Source organism: Falco biarmicus, chromosome 1 (assembly GCF_023638135.1).
Source record: "Falco biarmicus isolate bFalBia1 chromosome 1, bFalBia1.pri, whole genome shotgun sequence".
In the NCBI taxonomy this organism is placed as follows: domain Eukaryota; kingdom Metazoa; phylum Chordata; class Aves; order Falconiformes; family Falconidae; genus Falco; species Falco biarmicus.
In genome coordinates this window covers 124,360,246-124,376,729 of record NC_079288.1, presented here as the reverse complement: position 1 = coordinate 124,376,729, position 16,484 = coordinate 124,360,246, and the positions used below count along the sequence as shown (strand labels likewise).

The following is a 16,484-nucleotide window of genomic DNA, read 5'->3' as shown; positions in this document are numbered from 1 at the left end:
GAAGATTGTACTGGTTTTGCATGCACTCATATTTTGAAAAAATAAGGAAAACCAAGCACTATAGGAAAGCAGCAGCATGTTCTGACATTCTTTTTAAGAACTGAATAGTGAATGTGTGTGCTATATAGAGGCAGAGACCAGCAGGCAATAATACTATATAACAGTGGCCTAAGAATGATTACTTAACGTTTATATAATAAGCAAATCAGAAATTATTGAAGTAACATTATTAAGCTGAAAACACTCCTTTATCCAAAGTCATGCCGTATTTCTAGCTTAACATTTCAGATTTACCAGCCTTTTGCTGTTTAAACCCACCTTCTGTTTGAAAGATTTACATCCAGTTAACTTGTCATTGATATCCCCGGAGCTTCTGAATGCTGTCAGAAAAAAAAAACCTTGAATGTTTTAGGAGCGAAATAGTGACAATGAAAGAAAAAAAACCCCACCACATTTAAATACCGTAAGTGATTTTTTTTTTGTTTAAATTTAGACAGCAACAAAAGATAATCTGTATTTAATCTTCAGGAAATCAAATGAATTCACAGGTCAGTGCTGGGCAAGTAGTAGGGAACTCAGGTACACTTTTCTGTTATTCAGTACAGTGATATTTTTTTCATAAAACAGACTTGGTGTGTTTGGAGGCAACACATAATAAATGAAATATAAAGTACTGCATTAGAATAGGAGGCTTACAATGATAAGATCATAGAAATCCAAGCTAATATTGCCAGATGAACTATACTGACTTCTTTATGTCCAAAGACGATCTCCAAAAATGAAAGTGTGACCATTCCTTTCTCGTTTACTAAAAAGTATGATGAATATACCCTGCACAATTTGAAATGTTAAGTTGATAGAGCTGCTGTAATATCTCCCTTTTGCCCCATGAGTTCTGAGAACGTAATCTGTAAAATAGTTCTTAAATGACAGTCAATCCTAGCTCCACAAGGGTTAGTAGTGTATATTACAAACATATATTAACAGAAAGTTCAAATTCATGAGCCAAAAAAAAAAAAAAAAAAGGGGAGGGGGGGATGGGGAAGCAGCTTAATATATGCAAAAGAATTTAATCCAATTTTTAATTGCCAGTCTAATCTGAACCTGCATGGAAGACCAAGTGCTTTCACATCAAATATCTGAATATATTTCTGGTAAAGAAATTGATAATTAAAACTTAAAGAAATTGTCAATCTAATTTTTTTCAAAATTCAAACTGAATTAGAATGACTTTAGTTTTTCTTTTTGTAAGAGGGAATAGATTCACAAAGCTAGCAGTGAGGGGATGACAACAGTTTCTCCTCATTGTCTTCCTCTTTCCAACCCACTCACTTCTACCCGCACAAAGCTGAGGAACTCACCATACATTTTTTTACGCCATAACCGCTATATATACAAGACTAGGTTTCAACTCCTTCCCCCCAACTGGGATTTAAACCCTTATTTTCTACCTTCTAGGGAAATCACCTAACCACCAGCTATGCTGCAGCACTGTGCCCTCACCTGAGCTATCTGAACTGCTTCTTTGACCTAGCTGTGTGCCTCCCAAGTGAACGCTTTAACCACCAGACCAAAGAGTCATTCTCTCTCTTTGACTTAGTATTTAAATAATCCATGCAGAACAGCTTTTTTCCATGGGGATCAAGAGAAGCCAATTATAGATTTCTCACTGGTTTAAGAATTCTTCTGGGAAAGTGAAAATGTGGGTTCAAGAACATGCAGACAAAGAGGGTCTTGAACCTTATTGTCCCACATTGTGTATCAGATGAGGCCCTAACCGCAGAGCTATTGAATACATGAAGGGTGTGTGTGTGTGTGTGTGTCTATTTCCATGAATGATTTACAAAGAGTGTGTAAACCTAATCTTTCATTTCCAGTTACTTATGTGTGTGTTTAAATAGCTTCTGCAGGGTTGCCTATGTCTCTGGCAAGTGTATTAATGATTGGACAATGACACTAATTTTAGGAGTAGTGAAGGGTAATTCTTCTCCACAGTTTTTTTTTCCTAAATATTTCCTGAATATTTCTGTCAGTCGCAAATGAAATCAAAGTATGGTTTTCTTTGGTTGTAAATGCAAAATTTTAGTTAAATTGGGGTGTGGGAGTGGCAGAGGAGGAAGACGACTGACTTATAATACCCCTTTAAAATCAAACTGGAAAAATTATTAATACACAAAGCCCTGCTGCATATGCTTCCGTGTTTCCTAACACTTCTTAATTCAAGAACCTGCACTGAACTAGCATGCTTTCATTAAGAAGGTCTAGTAGAACTTGCTAGCCACGAGAGTGCTCATTTAAATTCAGAGACAAAGACCAATACAAAACCAACAGTGCCTGTTTATGAATAGTGAGTCGTATTTCTCTACCGCTTACACTGCCAAAGAATGTGAGGAAAAGCCAAAATAAAGTATAGATTAAAATTTTGATAAGGAAGGGGAAAAAAAGCCAACAAAGTATTTCGGGCAAAGGTCACCTATTGATCACTTGCAGGAAAATGTCTCAGTAGTGTGTAGATACAGAACAAGTTGTTAAATATTGCAAACCTGCCCGGAGTCACACAGCAGATTTGCTGATACCAGTTGTGAAACCCAGAGTTCCTGAGTCTTAATTCAGTGAATGGTCATCCCTTCCTTTAGGGCTGTAGTAAAGGAATAAGAATAGTAGTGTGCCATCCCCTAACTATAAAGAGAGCTTGGGTTTAATCTTTATTTCCCAACCTATCTTTTGCTTTAAATCAGTGAACAGATGGTCAAGAACATAACGTATTTTCATCTCCAGGAGATAAACAAGTGAAAGATCAAGACATAATCCAAAGAGCTTACTAAAACTTCATAAATTTGTTTTTTCAGCTCTCAGTTTCAGAATTTTACCTGGGAAAATGAAGAAGTTCTTTTCTGGTTACATGTATTCACAGAGATCCGCTGTGCATTTCATGGGGGAAGGGAACAGTCTTTGCACATTTAGCGTCCTAGATACCCAGATCTGCTGTGGAGGGCAGATATACCATAGCAGGCATTTAGGCAGCTCTGGTGCTCTCACTTTAAATTGCAAGATTTTTATGAAGTATCTAACAGATCTGTTGTGTTGCTGGTGCTTCTTTTTATTAAATGCTATTTATATGAAAATGTTTTCTGAACTACAGGGGTGAAAACAATCATAAAATGCAAATAATCAATCTTTATTTCTTTCCTCCAACTCCCACCCCCTTAGAATTGAACAGCATATAAGAAAAATGGTAATAAAACCGCGTAATAATAATTCTTAGACATGTTCTGTATGTTGTTTCTTATGTAAGAATCTTACCTTTATAGATTTCACAAAATGAGAAAAAAAACCCCACGTAGTTAACAGTATACAAGATAAGCACCCAAGATATAAATCTCTAAGGTGAATATCCATTCTTATAAACTAAATCCAGATATGAAGCATTGGTACATGGGCAACTTCTGAACAGACTTCAGGGTTTGAAGAAACCTGTAACATGTCTGAAACCAGCAGGGCACGCGAACAGGGGTGTGTTTCTTCTGTAGTGCCTATCCAGCACAGCTGGGGAGCTAACTGGCAGCAGCAACCAGACGCAAAGTTAACAGGAACAGAGCAGGAGAAGGTGCTGGAAGGATCAAAAAGTGAATTGTTGCAGTGATTATTTTTTTTTTTTTTTTAGAAAATGTCTTTCAGGATATCCCTCAGTTATCTCAGCATGTCTCTTTCAGGATTTCCCATGGTTAACTCCCCCCTGGTACACAGTATGTATTCTGTATCAAATCTGCTTCCCTCAACTTAAATACTGTGCTATCATTGAGATAAAATCTTCAACAACGCTTGCCCCCTGAAATTGTTTTCTTTATTTTACCTGGTATCAGAAGACTAAAATTAATATTTGGAAAAATCTGAGAAAGAAAGAAAAAAAAAAATAAAACAATCCCACAACCACCCAAAAAACCCAAAACTGAAACTTGCAAACATGTGACCCTGTCCTGGCTTATTTTCCTCAAAAACAAGCAAAATTTAAGAATGTAAACTAAGAAATATTTTATTTAAATTAACCTAATTAACATAAAGCCTGCTTTCTTCACAATGCATTTATGTTGAGCACATATGAAATTGCAGTTCTTTATGTTCTTCATTAGTAAGCAAGCTTTTAAAAATGTGGTGGTTGACTTAGTATGTATTAGATGATCAGATGCCTCGAGCTTTCTGCTTCAGGGCCTCTGTCTTCTTGAGTCAAGCCTGTACTGAAGCCTTAGTTATTTTTCTGCCTGTCTTTATGTTATTTAGTAGATATAGTTAATCGCCAATTACATGAACGATGCTTTGCAAAATGATTTTCAAAATCCGTAAATATTTACCAATTGGAATAATAATGCTCAGTGCTTAAGGTTTCAGATATGGACTACTGAAGTACATATTTATTTTGTGTGAAATTATGCTTACAGTCTATGGGATGTCCCTTCATTCACAAAAAATAATTAGAAAGTTTGGGTTTATGTTCTTGCTCAAACAGTAAATTATTTAGGTCCCAAACAAGGAACTGGAAATATATGACAAGTGCAACTTTTAATAAAATATTTCTAATGATGTTTTAATTTGGTTTATACAAGGCAGACAAATGTTCACTCTTTGTAGAATTGATATACTGCAGTTAAAATCATGGGTTTTTTTTTCTTTTCTTTTTAAATTATTTTTACTTTTCCTATAAAAATCCACAATCTCCTGAAGCATAGCTATGTAGAGTAGAACTGAATCTTTCTACTACATATCCCCTGCCTGGGTGTCACACCAAGGCCACTTAAGTCACTTCAGCACCAGAGATGTTTCGAAACACTTCCTCTGAGTACTTTAATTGTTCATCAAGATCTAACCCTTTGAACATTGCTTTAAGGCATTTTGCCTCTGCTCTGAGTCACCGAAGCAAAATTGGAGCATCTGGATGCAGTGTCAAAATAGCCCAGGCAGCTTCAGTGCAGCACCCAAGTGGATAATCTCAACACAGAATACAAACACTGCATTAGTGATTGCCGGGAGGCTACAGTTCATCTTCCTCTGAAATACAATACAAGAAAGTACAAGAAAAGTTAAAGGACGATACTTTTTTTTCTTCATCTCTTCTGTTGTGTGAACAAAGAATCAAGCTGTGTTTCGATGCTTTGTCAAGTGTTTGGCAGCATTTTCAATCCTCGTTTGCCCTACTAATTCACTGATTTTTCTCTTTGGACAAAGCAGTGAATGATTTCTAGCTACAGGTTATGCTGTATTAGATATGTCAATGCAAAAGAGGCAAGAAGGTATCTAGTAGATGATCTTACCTCTGAATCAAAGTAGTTGAAGAAAAAGTATGATAATATTTTAGTTGTCTATTAGTAAAATAACATCTAATTATACTCTGTGAAGTTGTACATAAAATTTCCATAATTCTGTGGGTTATGTGAAATTATGTTCATTTTGCTTTGTTTGCTTTCACAGCTGGCAGCAAAATTTTATTCCCTTGATTGAAATGTGCATTGTAAGTAACTCTCTTTGTTTCTCCCGTTGAATTAAGATTCACATTTTATTCTTCCGAATCTGCTAAAATCTTATGGATAAAACTAGGTTATTTCTTGAAAACTGGTGCACAATTAATACTCTATAAGAGCCCATGAGACATCTGGCATGTGGCTACAGGTACAATCCCCAAGACAGATTTCTTTTGCCATAGGCAAGAATAGTTTATGTAAGGCTTAGGCCAACAGGTCAAGAAATATAAATGCAGAAGCATGCTAAACATACCACCTGACATCAGGCTCTGCCTGGAAATACTGTATTCCAAGTCTCTTACATGGTTGATCTGTAGAGTGCATACCAGAATGAATACTGGAGAGCAGAACTGGGGCACAGCAGCATATATAGTCTGTTTCCCAGCTACTTAGTTTTCTGACTATACGTTTAGGATTTTATATTTTATATGTATATACAGTGGAACTACATGCAAACAGAAACATCAGACTGATTTGAAGCCTTGTTATTTTTATGCAATTGAGGTAATACATGTATTTTGTGTATATTTATAAGAAAACAACATACAAAAAAATCATTAGTTTTTCAATGATACTAAAAAAAACTCTGCTAAACACACTGCTTCACATTGCTATTAAAACTATTCACACTACTCTTACAAATGCAGTACCCAAATATATTACACTTGGAACATGTCAAGTAAATGGGTGACACTTTTTCTAACGTGTCTAACTTCTATTAATTTAGTTAGTATTCATTGTAATTACACTGATCATAATGAATTAATTTAGTGTTAGTGTGAACATTATACATCTTTTTAGGAACACCATTATAATTCAGCAATAATTAATGTACATATTAAATGGAGCCTTACTACTCAATGATTTTATAAAGCCATGTTGTTTCATTTGGAAAGCTTTAAAGCAAGTTGTGTTTAATCTGATTGGTATTCTGATTGTTGCCAAGAGGTATTCAGCAATGGCAAAGGGCAGTTCGCATTGAAAGACTTGTTAACTTTTCAGAGAGATTCCACGTTTGCACTTGTCTACTGATCCACTTATAATTTAGCATTTGAGGCAAGATACTTCGTGGCCATGATGGTGCAAAAAAACTGTCTAACTATCCCAAACCATGAAAAATTTCTGATGCTTCAGATCTTATCTGATAAAGAAGACCTGTGTGAAGCACTGCAGAACCTATGTTTTATGATTTTTCTTCCATTCTACCCTCCAAGACTAATCCAAAACTGAGAACCAAGTATTTTCCATATATCACACATCAACACAATTAGGTGACTCAAAGGCATCTGTGCCTGCTTCAGGGAGCTACATAAAAATAGTGAGTAGAGGAAACATAGCAGAAGAAAAATAGCCATATTGGATTAGGATAAGAATTGTCTGTCTGGTGTCCTGTCTCTGGACAGAGATTATTAATGCCCACAGAAAGGTAGGAATAAGATGATAAGTTTCCAAACATTCCCCAGCCACCAACAGTTTTAGCCAAAGATATTTCGTCACACGTATATGGTTTCCAACGATTAAGATTTTATTGGCTTTCTCTTCCCTTAATCTAGTCCCATAAACCTATTTAAACCCTAGAATAGTGCGCTTTAACAATGATTCTGCATGGGTCTGCTACCCTGTTCATTTTATGCATTAAGAACTAATCTTTTATTTATTTTTATTGTGACTTCTTTTAGCTTCATTTGAGTCAGTATTGCATTGGATTTGATTGAGCTGGAAAAACAGTAAACAGTTAACACTTATCCATTCCCTCTTTGCCACCAATTGAGAGTCTCATCTACATCCTTCTTTGAAGATCTTATTTTCAATTTAAGTATCCTACTCTGCTACTGTACAGAAGCTGTTGATCATCTTTGATACCCCTTTTTGGGTTTTGCAGTTTTCAAAGTATGAAAGGTTCCTAGGTTTATACTGTTTCAAAATTATTCCCACAGATTTTCTTCTCAGTTTCTTACTGAATACTGACATTGAACAGTTATGCAACTATTGGCTCATTTCTCCACAAATTGTCAGCTCCCAGCCCACTATGTTATATGCAATGTTAAGTTCCCCACCTCCATCTCTCTCCCTCCCCCGCCCTTCCCTTGTGCATCACTTTACATTTATTTACAGGGCATTTAATCTGCCATGGTACTGCCTTGTCACTCAGTCTTGTAAGTAATTTCTGGAATTCTACATTGTCTGTCTTTTTCCTGACTATCCCATATAATTCTGATCAGGAACATTCTTCGCCAACTCTCATGCTGTTTCCTAGATCATTTATGAATGTTGAACAGCACAAGCCATAGAAAAGGTCTTTGCAAAAAGTCTGAAGGCAATGTCTCTCAATTTGCAGGAACTAGATATTTACTCCTAACTTGCTACTACTTGGCCTTTAAAGTATGTTATACATGCCTGCCTTCTTATCCAGTTACTTTTTTTAGTAGACCTTTTTTTAATGGTTTTGTTGAGAAACCTAAGCAAAACCCTTTTGTAAATCCAGGATAGACTCCAACTAAGCAGCTCCAGGCAACCAAATCATTAGTATTCATGTGTCTGTTCAGCAACACAAAGTACTTCATTAGGTCTGCAAAGTAGGAATTTCCTTTCCAAAAGCCATCTTTACCCTTCCAAAGTATAGCATATTTATCCAAGGTCCACTCCAGTTTTCTATTACAGTTTCTACTAACTTGCCTAATATGGACTTAGTCACACAGACTGTCTTTGTTTACAACTGCTATTTAACTTTTTAATCAAATTTATTTTCACTGCATTTTACATTTTCTGGCTCTCAGTACCTTCGCAATTTTAGGTGAGAGAGAATGCAACATCAATAGTCAATAAGTTGTTTCACCTGTAAATTCTCTAATAAAACTTGAGTGAATACTATCTTACCTAGTGATTTGTTACTATTAATTTTCTCATTGCTTCCCTTCTCCTTCAAGTGGATATTCCCACTGAGAGTTATTAGGCTACATACATTATTACACAGCAAGCAATCTTTACCTGTAGTTTTACTAAATATGTCAATGCAATGTTAATTAATAAGAAGTCAGTTGATCTACGAACTTCTGACTTCTGTTCTACTGATATATATGACATTGGGCAAATCACTTAACCTCTGCACTTCTTTATTGTTTCCCTTCCTAAAATGGAAATAACAGAATTAGTGTTCCCTTTAAAACTGTTGAGCTTTACAGATTACGTTGTCTAAGTATTCTTATTTATTTTTCACACTAAAATTAATTAAAATTTGGAATATAATAGTGGGTAAAATAGAATAAATTTTAACAGTTATGAAATAGATACCCCTATGAAAGAGAGAATCAGAAACTAACTGGAACTGCCCTAGAATTAAAAAAAAATAAGAAAGTTCTTTGGTTACTTCAGAAAAATAAAAGATGAAAACAAATGGTTTTTTACACTACATGCTGAATTTCCCTACTTACATTTATAAATGTCCTGTTTTGGAGTGATGCATTAAGGTATTAATTCTCCTCCTAAATCTTTATTGTGGTTTTATGTCATATAGACGTATACATAGAAAATCAAGATGTATCCTGTCTTAATTACTCAGAAATATTGAAAATACTTGTTGATATAGTGGAATAAAGTAGATAGACCAGCGCACTTGCTGCAAGTGTTGCTTCTTATTGAACTCCGCAGCTGCCACATGTGAAGTGTTGATGAAATTTTTATCCTCCTCTTGTATTAGAATCTTCTCTGTCTTTCCAGTTTTGAAGTATCCTTCTCCCTTTCTCAGGCAAAATTAATTCATCCAGTAGCTAGCTTACTGCTTCTATATATAGGAGACTGCAGCATTAAACTTCAAATAGATCCAAATCAAATCTAGTTACGTTCAATATGTAATGTTTGAATGTGTGTGTTGAAAGCTTGGTTTTGTAAAGTAAATCAGACAAGCATGTTCTCAGTACTGCTGTTCCAATTGCGGTATGCCATCCAGCTTTCAGTGTCATCAAGCGCTTTTCTGTTCAGATCTGATCTTAGACTCTATGGGAGTCTTCTACTAATTCTTTCTTATAGTCTAGTGATGGTTAAGAACAGTCCTGTCTACCTTAATGTTGTTCCATATCGTGCTATTGGATTTTTTATTTTTTTTAATAAATAACAATTTAAAAAATCATTAAGATTTTAATCATTAAGATGCATTTAGCTCCAGTTACCATTAGTGACTCACACCTGTTTGCAGAGGTACTGAACTCTTAACACCTATGGCTGAAATGCAAAGGAGATGTTGATTCAAAGTACCTGTAGGAATAAGATTGCTAACACACAGAGCTGCTTAATGTTTTCTAAAAATTGTATATCTTTTATTCTAGTTTTAAATTTTATTAAATATATGATTTGCTATTTCTGTGAAATACTATTTTGTTCTTACTTGAGAAGGATAAACTGTTTCTTTCTGTCTTCAGAGGTGACAAAAATATTTAAAAAGTTCAATGACAAAATTAGTGACATTTGAATTTTTTGTTGAAAAAATGCCAATATGTAGGAACAATTTAATTTATTGTTTTCCATGCATGCTTTGGAGACACACTTGATGTGATTTTTACTCATGCTTATTTGGTGGCCCTAATGAAAGTGTGGATTAGGCTCACTCCTACCTATCTGGTTTGGCCTGGTTTGGATAGATAGTAGGTTATTCTTCCTTTTTAATCTGATACATTAATCTATAGTTTCCAGGCAATTATACTGTCTCTTTTCTTTTAAAAAGATACTCCACATTCTTCCATCTTGTTTCCATACATCTTCATTTTGGATCTGACTCTATTAGCATTTGTTCTTTTGTTTCCTTTTTCTTTCAACTCCTTTGTCACTTTTTAAAGGCCTTTTTTCTGACTCACAGTTTTTCCTTTCCTGACCAGTCCTGATGTTTACCTTTTTAAGTACCTGTATGATAGCTGTTGTGGAGCTGTTCTTTGGAAATGCAAATATTTCAGTTTCATCAGTCTCTCAGTAGTGTATCTAGTTCTTTTACAATAGCATAAAGGAAAGATGGAGAAATGGCTATGTGGGAATACTCATGTTTTCTCATGGAAATACATGAAACCAGATATTAATCCAAATATAAATTGTCTTTAAACTGTGCTTGTCTTGAATCAATTTAATTAAAAGGAATTTAAAGGAACCAGGAGATTTTTTTCTTTCTGACTGGGAATCCAAGCAAGGAGGCTCAGATTGCAAGTTAGGTGTTGTGTGCCCTGCACCGAGCACTCTTAGGGATTCTGTTCCATTGCTTTCACCGAAGCTTTGCTTTTAAAGGTGATGATTAGGACCTATCTCAGTATAGGAATTCAAAGAAATAAATACCTAAATGCATGCTGTCTAAAAAATACATAATACACCATGTTTTGGCTCAGGGCCCCTTTCTATAGTGTTATGTAAGCACCCAGAAAAATGGTATTCGCAATGAAAACCTTTAAAAATCTTTTCCCATGCTTGCTTGCAGGCACTGATTTAATGCTAATGTGACAGCTAAGATTTTGGTGAGAGACATTTTTATTTCCTTGATAAGAGAAGTGTTACACGTTCTGAAAACCAGACAGATTTTTCTGGCCAGTGTCTCCTCATGTTTGTGCCAGTAGGGATTTGCTGACTACTCAAACTATCTTTCACAGGTTAACACGTGTCTATCTTATACAGAAATGTTTATCTTCCTTTCTGACATTTCTCTAAATGGTCTTACTTTTTAAAAAATGAAAACAGACTTTGTTGTTGTTAATAAGTGGCTACCTAATGCTCCCCCCCAAAAAACTGCTAGACTTTTATAATGCAAGACATCAATTTAGGATGAGCTTGCATTCTAGCAAATAAAATTATATTTCTTACACAACATATTCACAATTTGTAGTAGACTCTTTTCCAAAAATAACAATGAAAAGACAATATTATAATCTTGATAATGTTTATAATATTAGAAAAAGGTTTTGATACATTAAATTGAGCTCCACTGTATTTCAACTGTGATTCTGGATGAAAAGTCCTTTATTTTTTATTTGTTCTAGCAAGGCCCATTTATACATTGATACTAACCACAAAACATATTATTTAATCTTTCCTGTGGTCATTCAGAAATTGTTGTCTATCACACCAGATCCATATTTTATATATCGTGTATTCTAATGCATATATTCAAATCTCTGTGCCACCTTAATATTTTTCATTTGTATGTAATTTTGTGGTTTTGAAATTTATAATTGAATTTATTTCATGCCTTTGCCAAGTTTTTTAACCTTTGTGGCAGGACTTTCATATAATGGTAATTGCAGTTTAGGGGAAATCTTGAAGAATCTGAATGGAGGAAAGATAATACCACTCTCTCTCTACCTTTTTTGAACAGGAAGTTTGGATTTGCTTCTCAGTTTGTGTGTTTCAAAGGTGATGTATTTGGACCAAAGCAGAAATTCCTAGCAGTAATTTCTAGGTTTGGGCCCAAAAGTTTAATACTTCTCTATGTTTCACTCCAACATTTAAGTCCTTAATTGAGTAAAATGAACTTCTGAACTTACTATATGCTGATAGATCCAGCAATTGTATTAACATGTTTCTACTAAAAGTGATCACTTCATTCTGATATTTAGATGTCAAACAGAATTCAGTTACAGGCCCACAGAAATATATGGAACTTTATAGTTAAATATCCCTAGATATTTACAGATAGAGCAACTGATTATTATGAATTAAAATCTATTAATATTTTCAAAGTTCTTACAACTGTAAGAGCTATAGATTGGATTTCCCTTTTTGAATGAAAACTGAGAATTGGAAGACCGGTTGTATTTCAGCTAAAAAGAACTCCTCAGTTAGGCAGTGATTTGTGTATGAGGCTTCTTCTCTAGTATGACTTTGCATTGTTTTTCAGAAAACAATAAAAAACAATAAAACCCAGAAAACAATTAGTCATTGCTTGGTTCGGTATTTTGGTCAGGTAGACAGAGTATTCCTACAATTGTCACCGATATCATCCCGTATGACATTTTCATTTCTCAATGCAGCGTCTAAAGCCAGTAATCCTGAAAAGTGTGATGAAGTACTCTTATCTGTAATGATTCTGAATCAAAAGAAACATGTTTTCTGTGTGTTTAACCACTGTGCCAGTTTTCCTAGTTTGAAATCTTAAGAATTGTTTTATAAATGTATGGTTTGTTCAGATAAACATTTTCAATAGGGGTAATGATAGAAGTGATCCATTGATCTGGAAATGGCCATGGTTCTTTCCCAGTTTCTGTTGTTTCTCACCACAAGAGACTGTGAGAGCAAATATTTCACTTGGTATCAAATTCCCCCATTCAGTTCACTATACTGTTAGAACAGTACTAATTCAATCCCCAGGTCATTATCAAGCTGTTAGTGTTACCTTGATGAGATAAGGTGTCCTGAACTGTGGATACCATGGAGTTCATACTGGTATTACAGCTTGCTTCCATTACCTGAAAGGCATTTTCTTATGCTTAAGTTTAGCTAAACAAGTATTATATTTTGGAAATAAAAAGTATCACAAATTTTAGACTATGAAACAAGTGCAGCATTTACATGTATGAACAAGAAAATACCAGCAGCTTCCTCAGGTTAGCAGTAGTCATACATGCTCACTGTTTTGTGTTTCAGGTAATGCATTTGCATCTGAACCTATTTCTTATTTGAATTCACGTGAAAGAGATATTTCAGGTGTGTCTGGAGTATCATCTACTACATTAGATGTTACTCTACTAGTCCTTTCTTAATACATAGTTACGTGTTTAAGCATTTAAATGTACTGTGGAGTTGGATCTACCCTGTCGTTTGTCTTAGTCGTTAGTCTTCAAACAGCCTCTGTCTCAGACCATGGTACAAAGCAAGTGGTTGGAGTTACAGTATCGTTTTCCTTTGAAGCCTTCAGCCTAACATGATATTTTTATCTTCTTCCATGTGCCAAAGTAGAGGTATTTATCAGATTTTTGCAGAAAAAAAAGATTCTGACATATGTCATTCTTTTGTGCTTTGATGAGACTGCCTTAAACAGTTTCATTTCAACTTCCACACAAATTCACAACATAATTAATTAGACCAAGAAGCTCACTGGCCAAGCAAAGTCTATTTTAAATGAAATCAGAACTACCAAAGGAGAAAACTAAAGCATTTCAGAAAAGGATACTGTGTTTGCAACAAATTTCTTCTGGAGGAAAAAAGCACTTCCCAGTTAACTGTGGCTTTGTTATAGTTCAAATGGCTTTCTTACTGAATTAAATATGCTTTAGACAAACTGAAGATCTCTTAAGAGGGAATGTATACGGTTAGCACAGTGTAATAACTTAGACTGTTTTCTGCATTGCCCTCTAAGCCAGATGTCAGAGGATAAGAAGAAAAAGGATTAAATTTCATGACCATCACTGAAATACTTTCTTTTCTTCTGAGAGGCAGGAAATAAGCAATTAGATTTAACAAGTGAGAGAGCTTCTGTTATATCTGGTTATAGTTATTCAGTCTCTCTATATATATTCATTACCATATATATTTATTTAGTAACTAAAATGTGAGGCTATTAATACAATAACTGACCACGTAATCAGAGTAAAATGCCCTACTTTCGTAAAGTTTTGCAATTTCAGTTTATTTTTTAAAAAATATAGTTACATTAAAAATTATGCAAAATGTGTATGTATATTTGTATGTATAAAAGAACAGTTTTCTAGTTCTCCCCTTTTTTGGTGGGAAGGGATTCTAAATTCTGTTCATACTTCTGTACAGTGGTAATAGAAAAGACAAATAGTCTGAAATTTATTTCTTGCAAAGTTAAATACATTAGTTACATAAGTTACTTTAGCCACAGGGAGCATTTGACCTGCTTCATCTTATTCTTAATGAATAAAGCTACTAGTGATGAAAGGATCTGAAAAAAACCCCAAATAATAATATCTAGAAGGATGACTTTCTATACAGTGTTCTTTTTTTGTCCAAAAAAATTTCCAAATATTGTCTAAGACTCTTTTCCTGCATGTTCCTGAAGATAAATTACTATACCACAAATTGCTGTAATCTACATCCAAAGATAACTGATCTGTTAAAATTCCTTAAATGTTGCCAACAGTACCAAAAAAATAACTTCTAACTGAATATTATGGACAGCGACACAAACTGAGTGCAGCATTTCTTGCTCTCCTACAGCATCTGAGATGTAATAACGCACATTGCTGAGAGTACACCTTCACATAGACTATGTTTCTACTCTATTAAGCCTGTTCTCATTAACCTGCAAGGGTTAATTTGCATGCATTTAACTCAATACATGCCAGTCCACGTTTTTTAAAATGCCTAATTAATTGTGAAGAAAGCTTGTCTTCAATATTATCCCTTAAAAATAACTCCAGTGAACTGTGACTGAAAATGATGTTATAGGCTATTAGGTATAATGTGGAAAAATAAGCGCTTAATCTGTATTATTATATTACTCTAAGTGCCGATGGCTGAAAGACTTTTCTACAGTGCCAGTATTCTTACATTTGTTGACAGTTTATGTGCACAAGCTGTGTAGGTGAAAGGGAAAATTTCAGCACCTCTTATAATCTGGTATATGTTTAAATTTCAGTAGAAAGGCTGTACAGCTATGATTATTTTTTTACGTGTTACTTTAATTACATGTAAATCTGCTTGAGCATCTGCTTTACCAAATTTGGAGGACAAATGTTAGAACAATTATTAGGCCCATCTTATCCCACACATAGGTAGACTCATGCCCTTATATACTGATCTGTACAAAGCAACTCTTTCCCTATCAATGACTTGAAAGTGTAATGCTAAGCAAGTTTTATTTGACCTTAGTTTTGATTTCCACAACTTTACCTCCTGTCCTTTCTTTGTCTTCATCTTGAGCAGCAAAGGTAATTTACAACAAATTGTTCTTGAGAGCAGAAGCAAATTAATTTTCTAAAGCATTGTCAGCACCACTGCAAATCTCTGCCAGTACTAAACTTGGTAGGGATGCTAATAGTTCATAATTTCTGATCTAGAGATCATAATCTGAGGGTCTACAAAACGTATTTCCTAGTTTGTATATTAAATTCTTCATTATGCTCAGCTCATTTGTCTAAGACTGCAACTTTACCTCTGTTTTTTTTGGTTTTGGGTTTGTTTTTGTTGTTGTTGTTTTGATCAATTTATTTAGACCTCAATTCAAAGCAAAACTTCATAATCTGCATATAGACACTTGTAATTTGATCTCAAGCCGTTCCTGATGCAGATGATAGTCACAAAACTTTTCACATATTGCATCTTATTATAATTGCTCAACACTTGTATTAGCATAGCACACACTACTTTGTAGTCAAAAATACAGAGAAGACTCACTATCCAGAGTCACTTCCAGTAAAGTCTAAGACATAAACTTAATCTATAATTTACCATGTGTGATGGTTAAGGGAAAGATTATGGTCAATGGCTTCAAGACAACTGCTCAGTCTTCAAGTAAACAATTTTTCAAATAGCAAGAATCTATATTCTAGTTAGTTATTAGAGCTCTTAAGGCTTAGTGCCTATATTCCCTTCTACCAAAACCCAGTCCAACCTTACAAGCCAAGTTCTGTTAGCCATGTGTCTTTCTAGAGCACTCAGTAATGACCTTCTGTCCAACTGCTCTTGGTTCTCACTAGATTTGGATGCAGCTGAGGTAGATATTTGTCGTTCTCTTCTACCATTGATTCTGGGCCAGCAGAAGAGCCATATGTCTGTAGGGTATTAGAGGACTGCTTTTCAGTGGGAAACCACGTTGGTGAAATTTTTAGCTCTACTCTACCACAGTATGATTATGTGTCACTAGTGAATTAACTGGAAATGCAGTCCTGAGCAAAAGAGTGTGGATAACCCGATTCATGTTCCTACATGCTGCTGTTGTAAAATACTGTGGTACATAAAGAAAATTGATAAGTGAATGTAAGTAGCAATTTAGAAAACAACTACTATGAAAAAGGAGTCAAATCATAGATCCATTAAAGT

General features: G+C 34.7%; 1 long non-coding RNA gene across 2 annotated transcripts in view; it reads left to right on the top strand.

Moving 5' to 3' along the window:
• LOC130143954 (uncharacterized) overlaps window positions 1-16,484 on the top strand; it is a 631,756-nt gene that overhangs the window by 465,948 nt on the left and 149,324 nt on the right. The window contains exon 5 of one of the 2 annotated variants that reach the window (XR_008819942.1): window positions 5,464-5,503. The exons of the other annotated variant lie outside the window; for it this stretch is intronic. This is a non-coding gene — a long non-coding RNA (uncharacterized LOC130143954). The remainder of the gene's footprint in view (window positions 1-5,463; window positions 5,504-16,484) is intronic. 2 annotated transcript variants of the gene reach the window in all.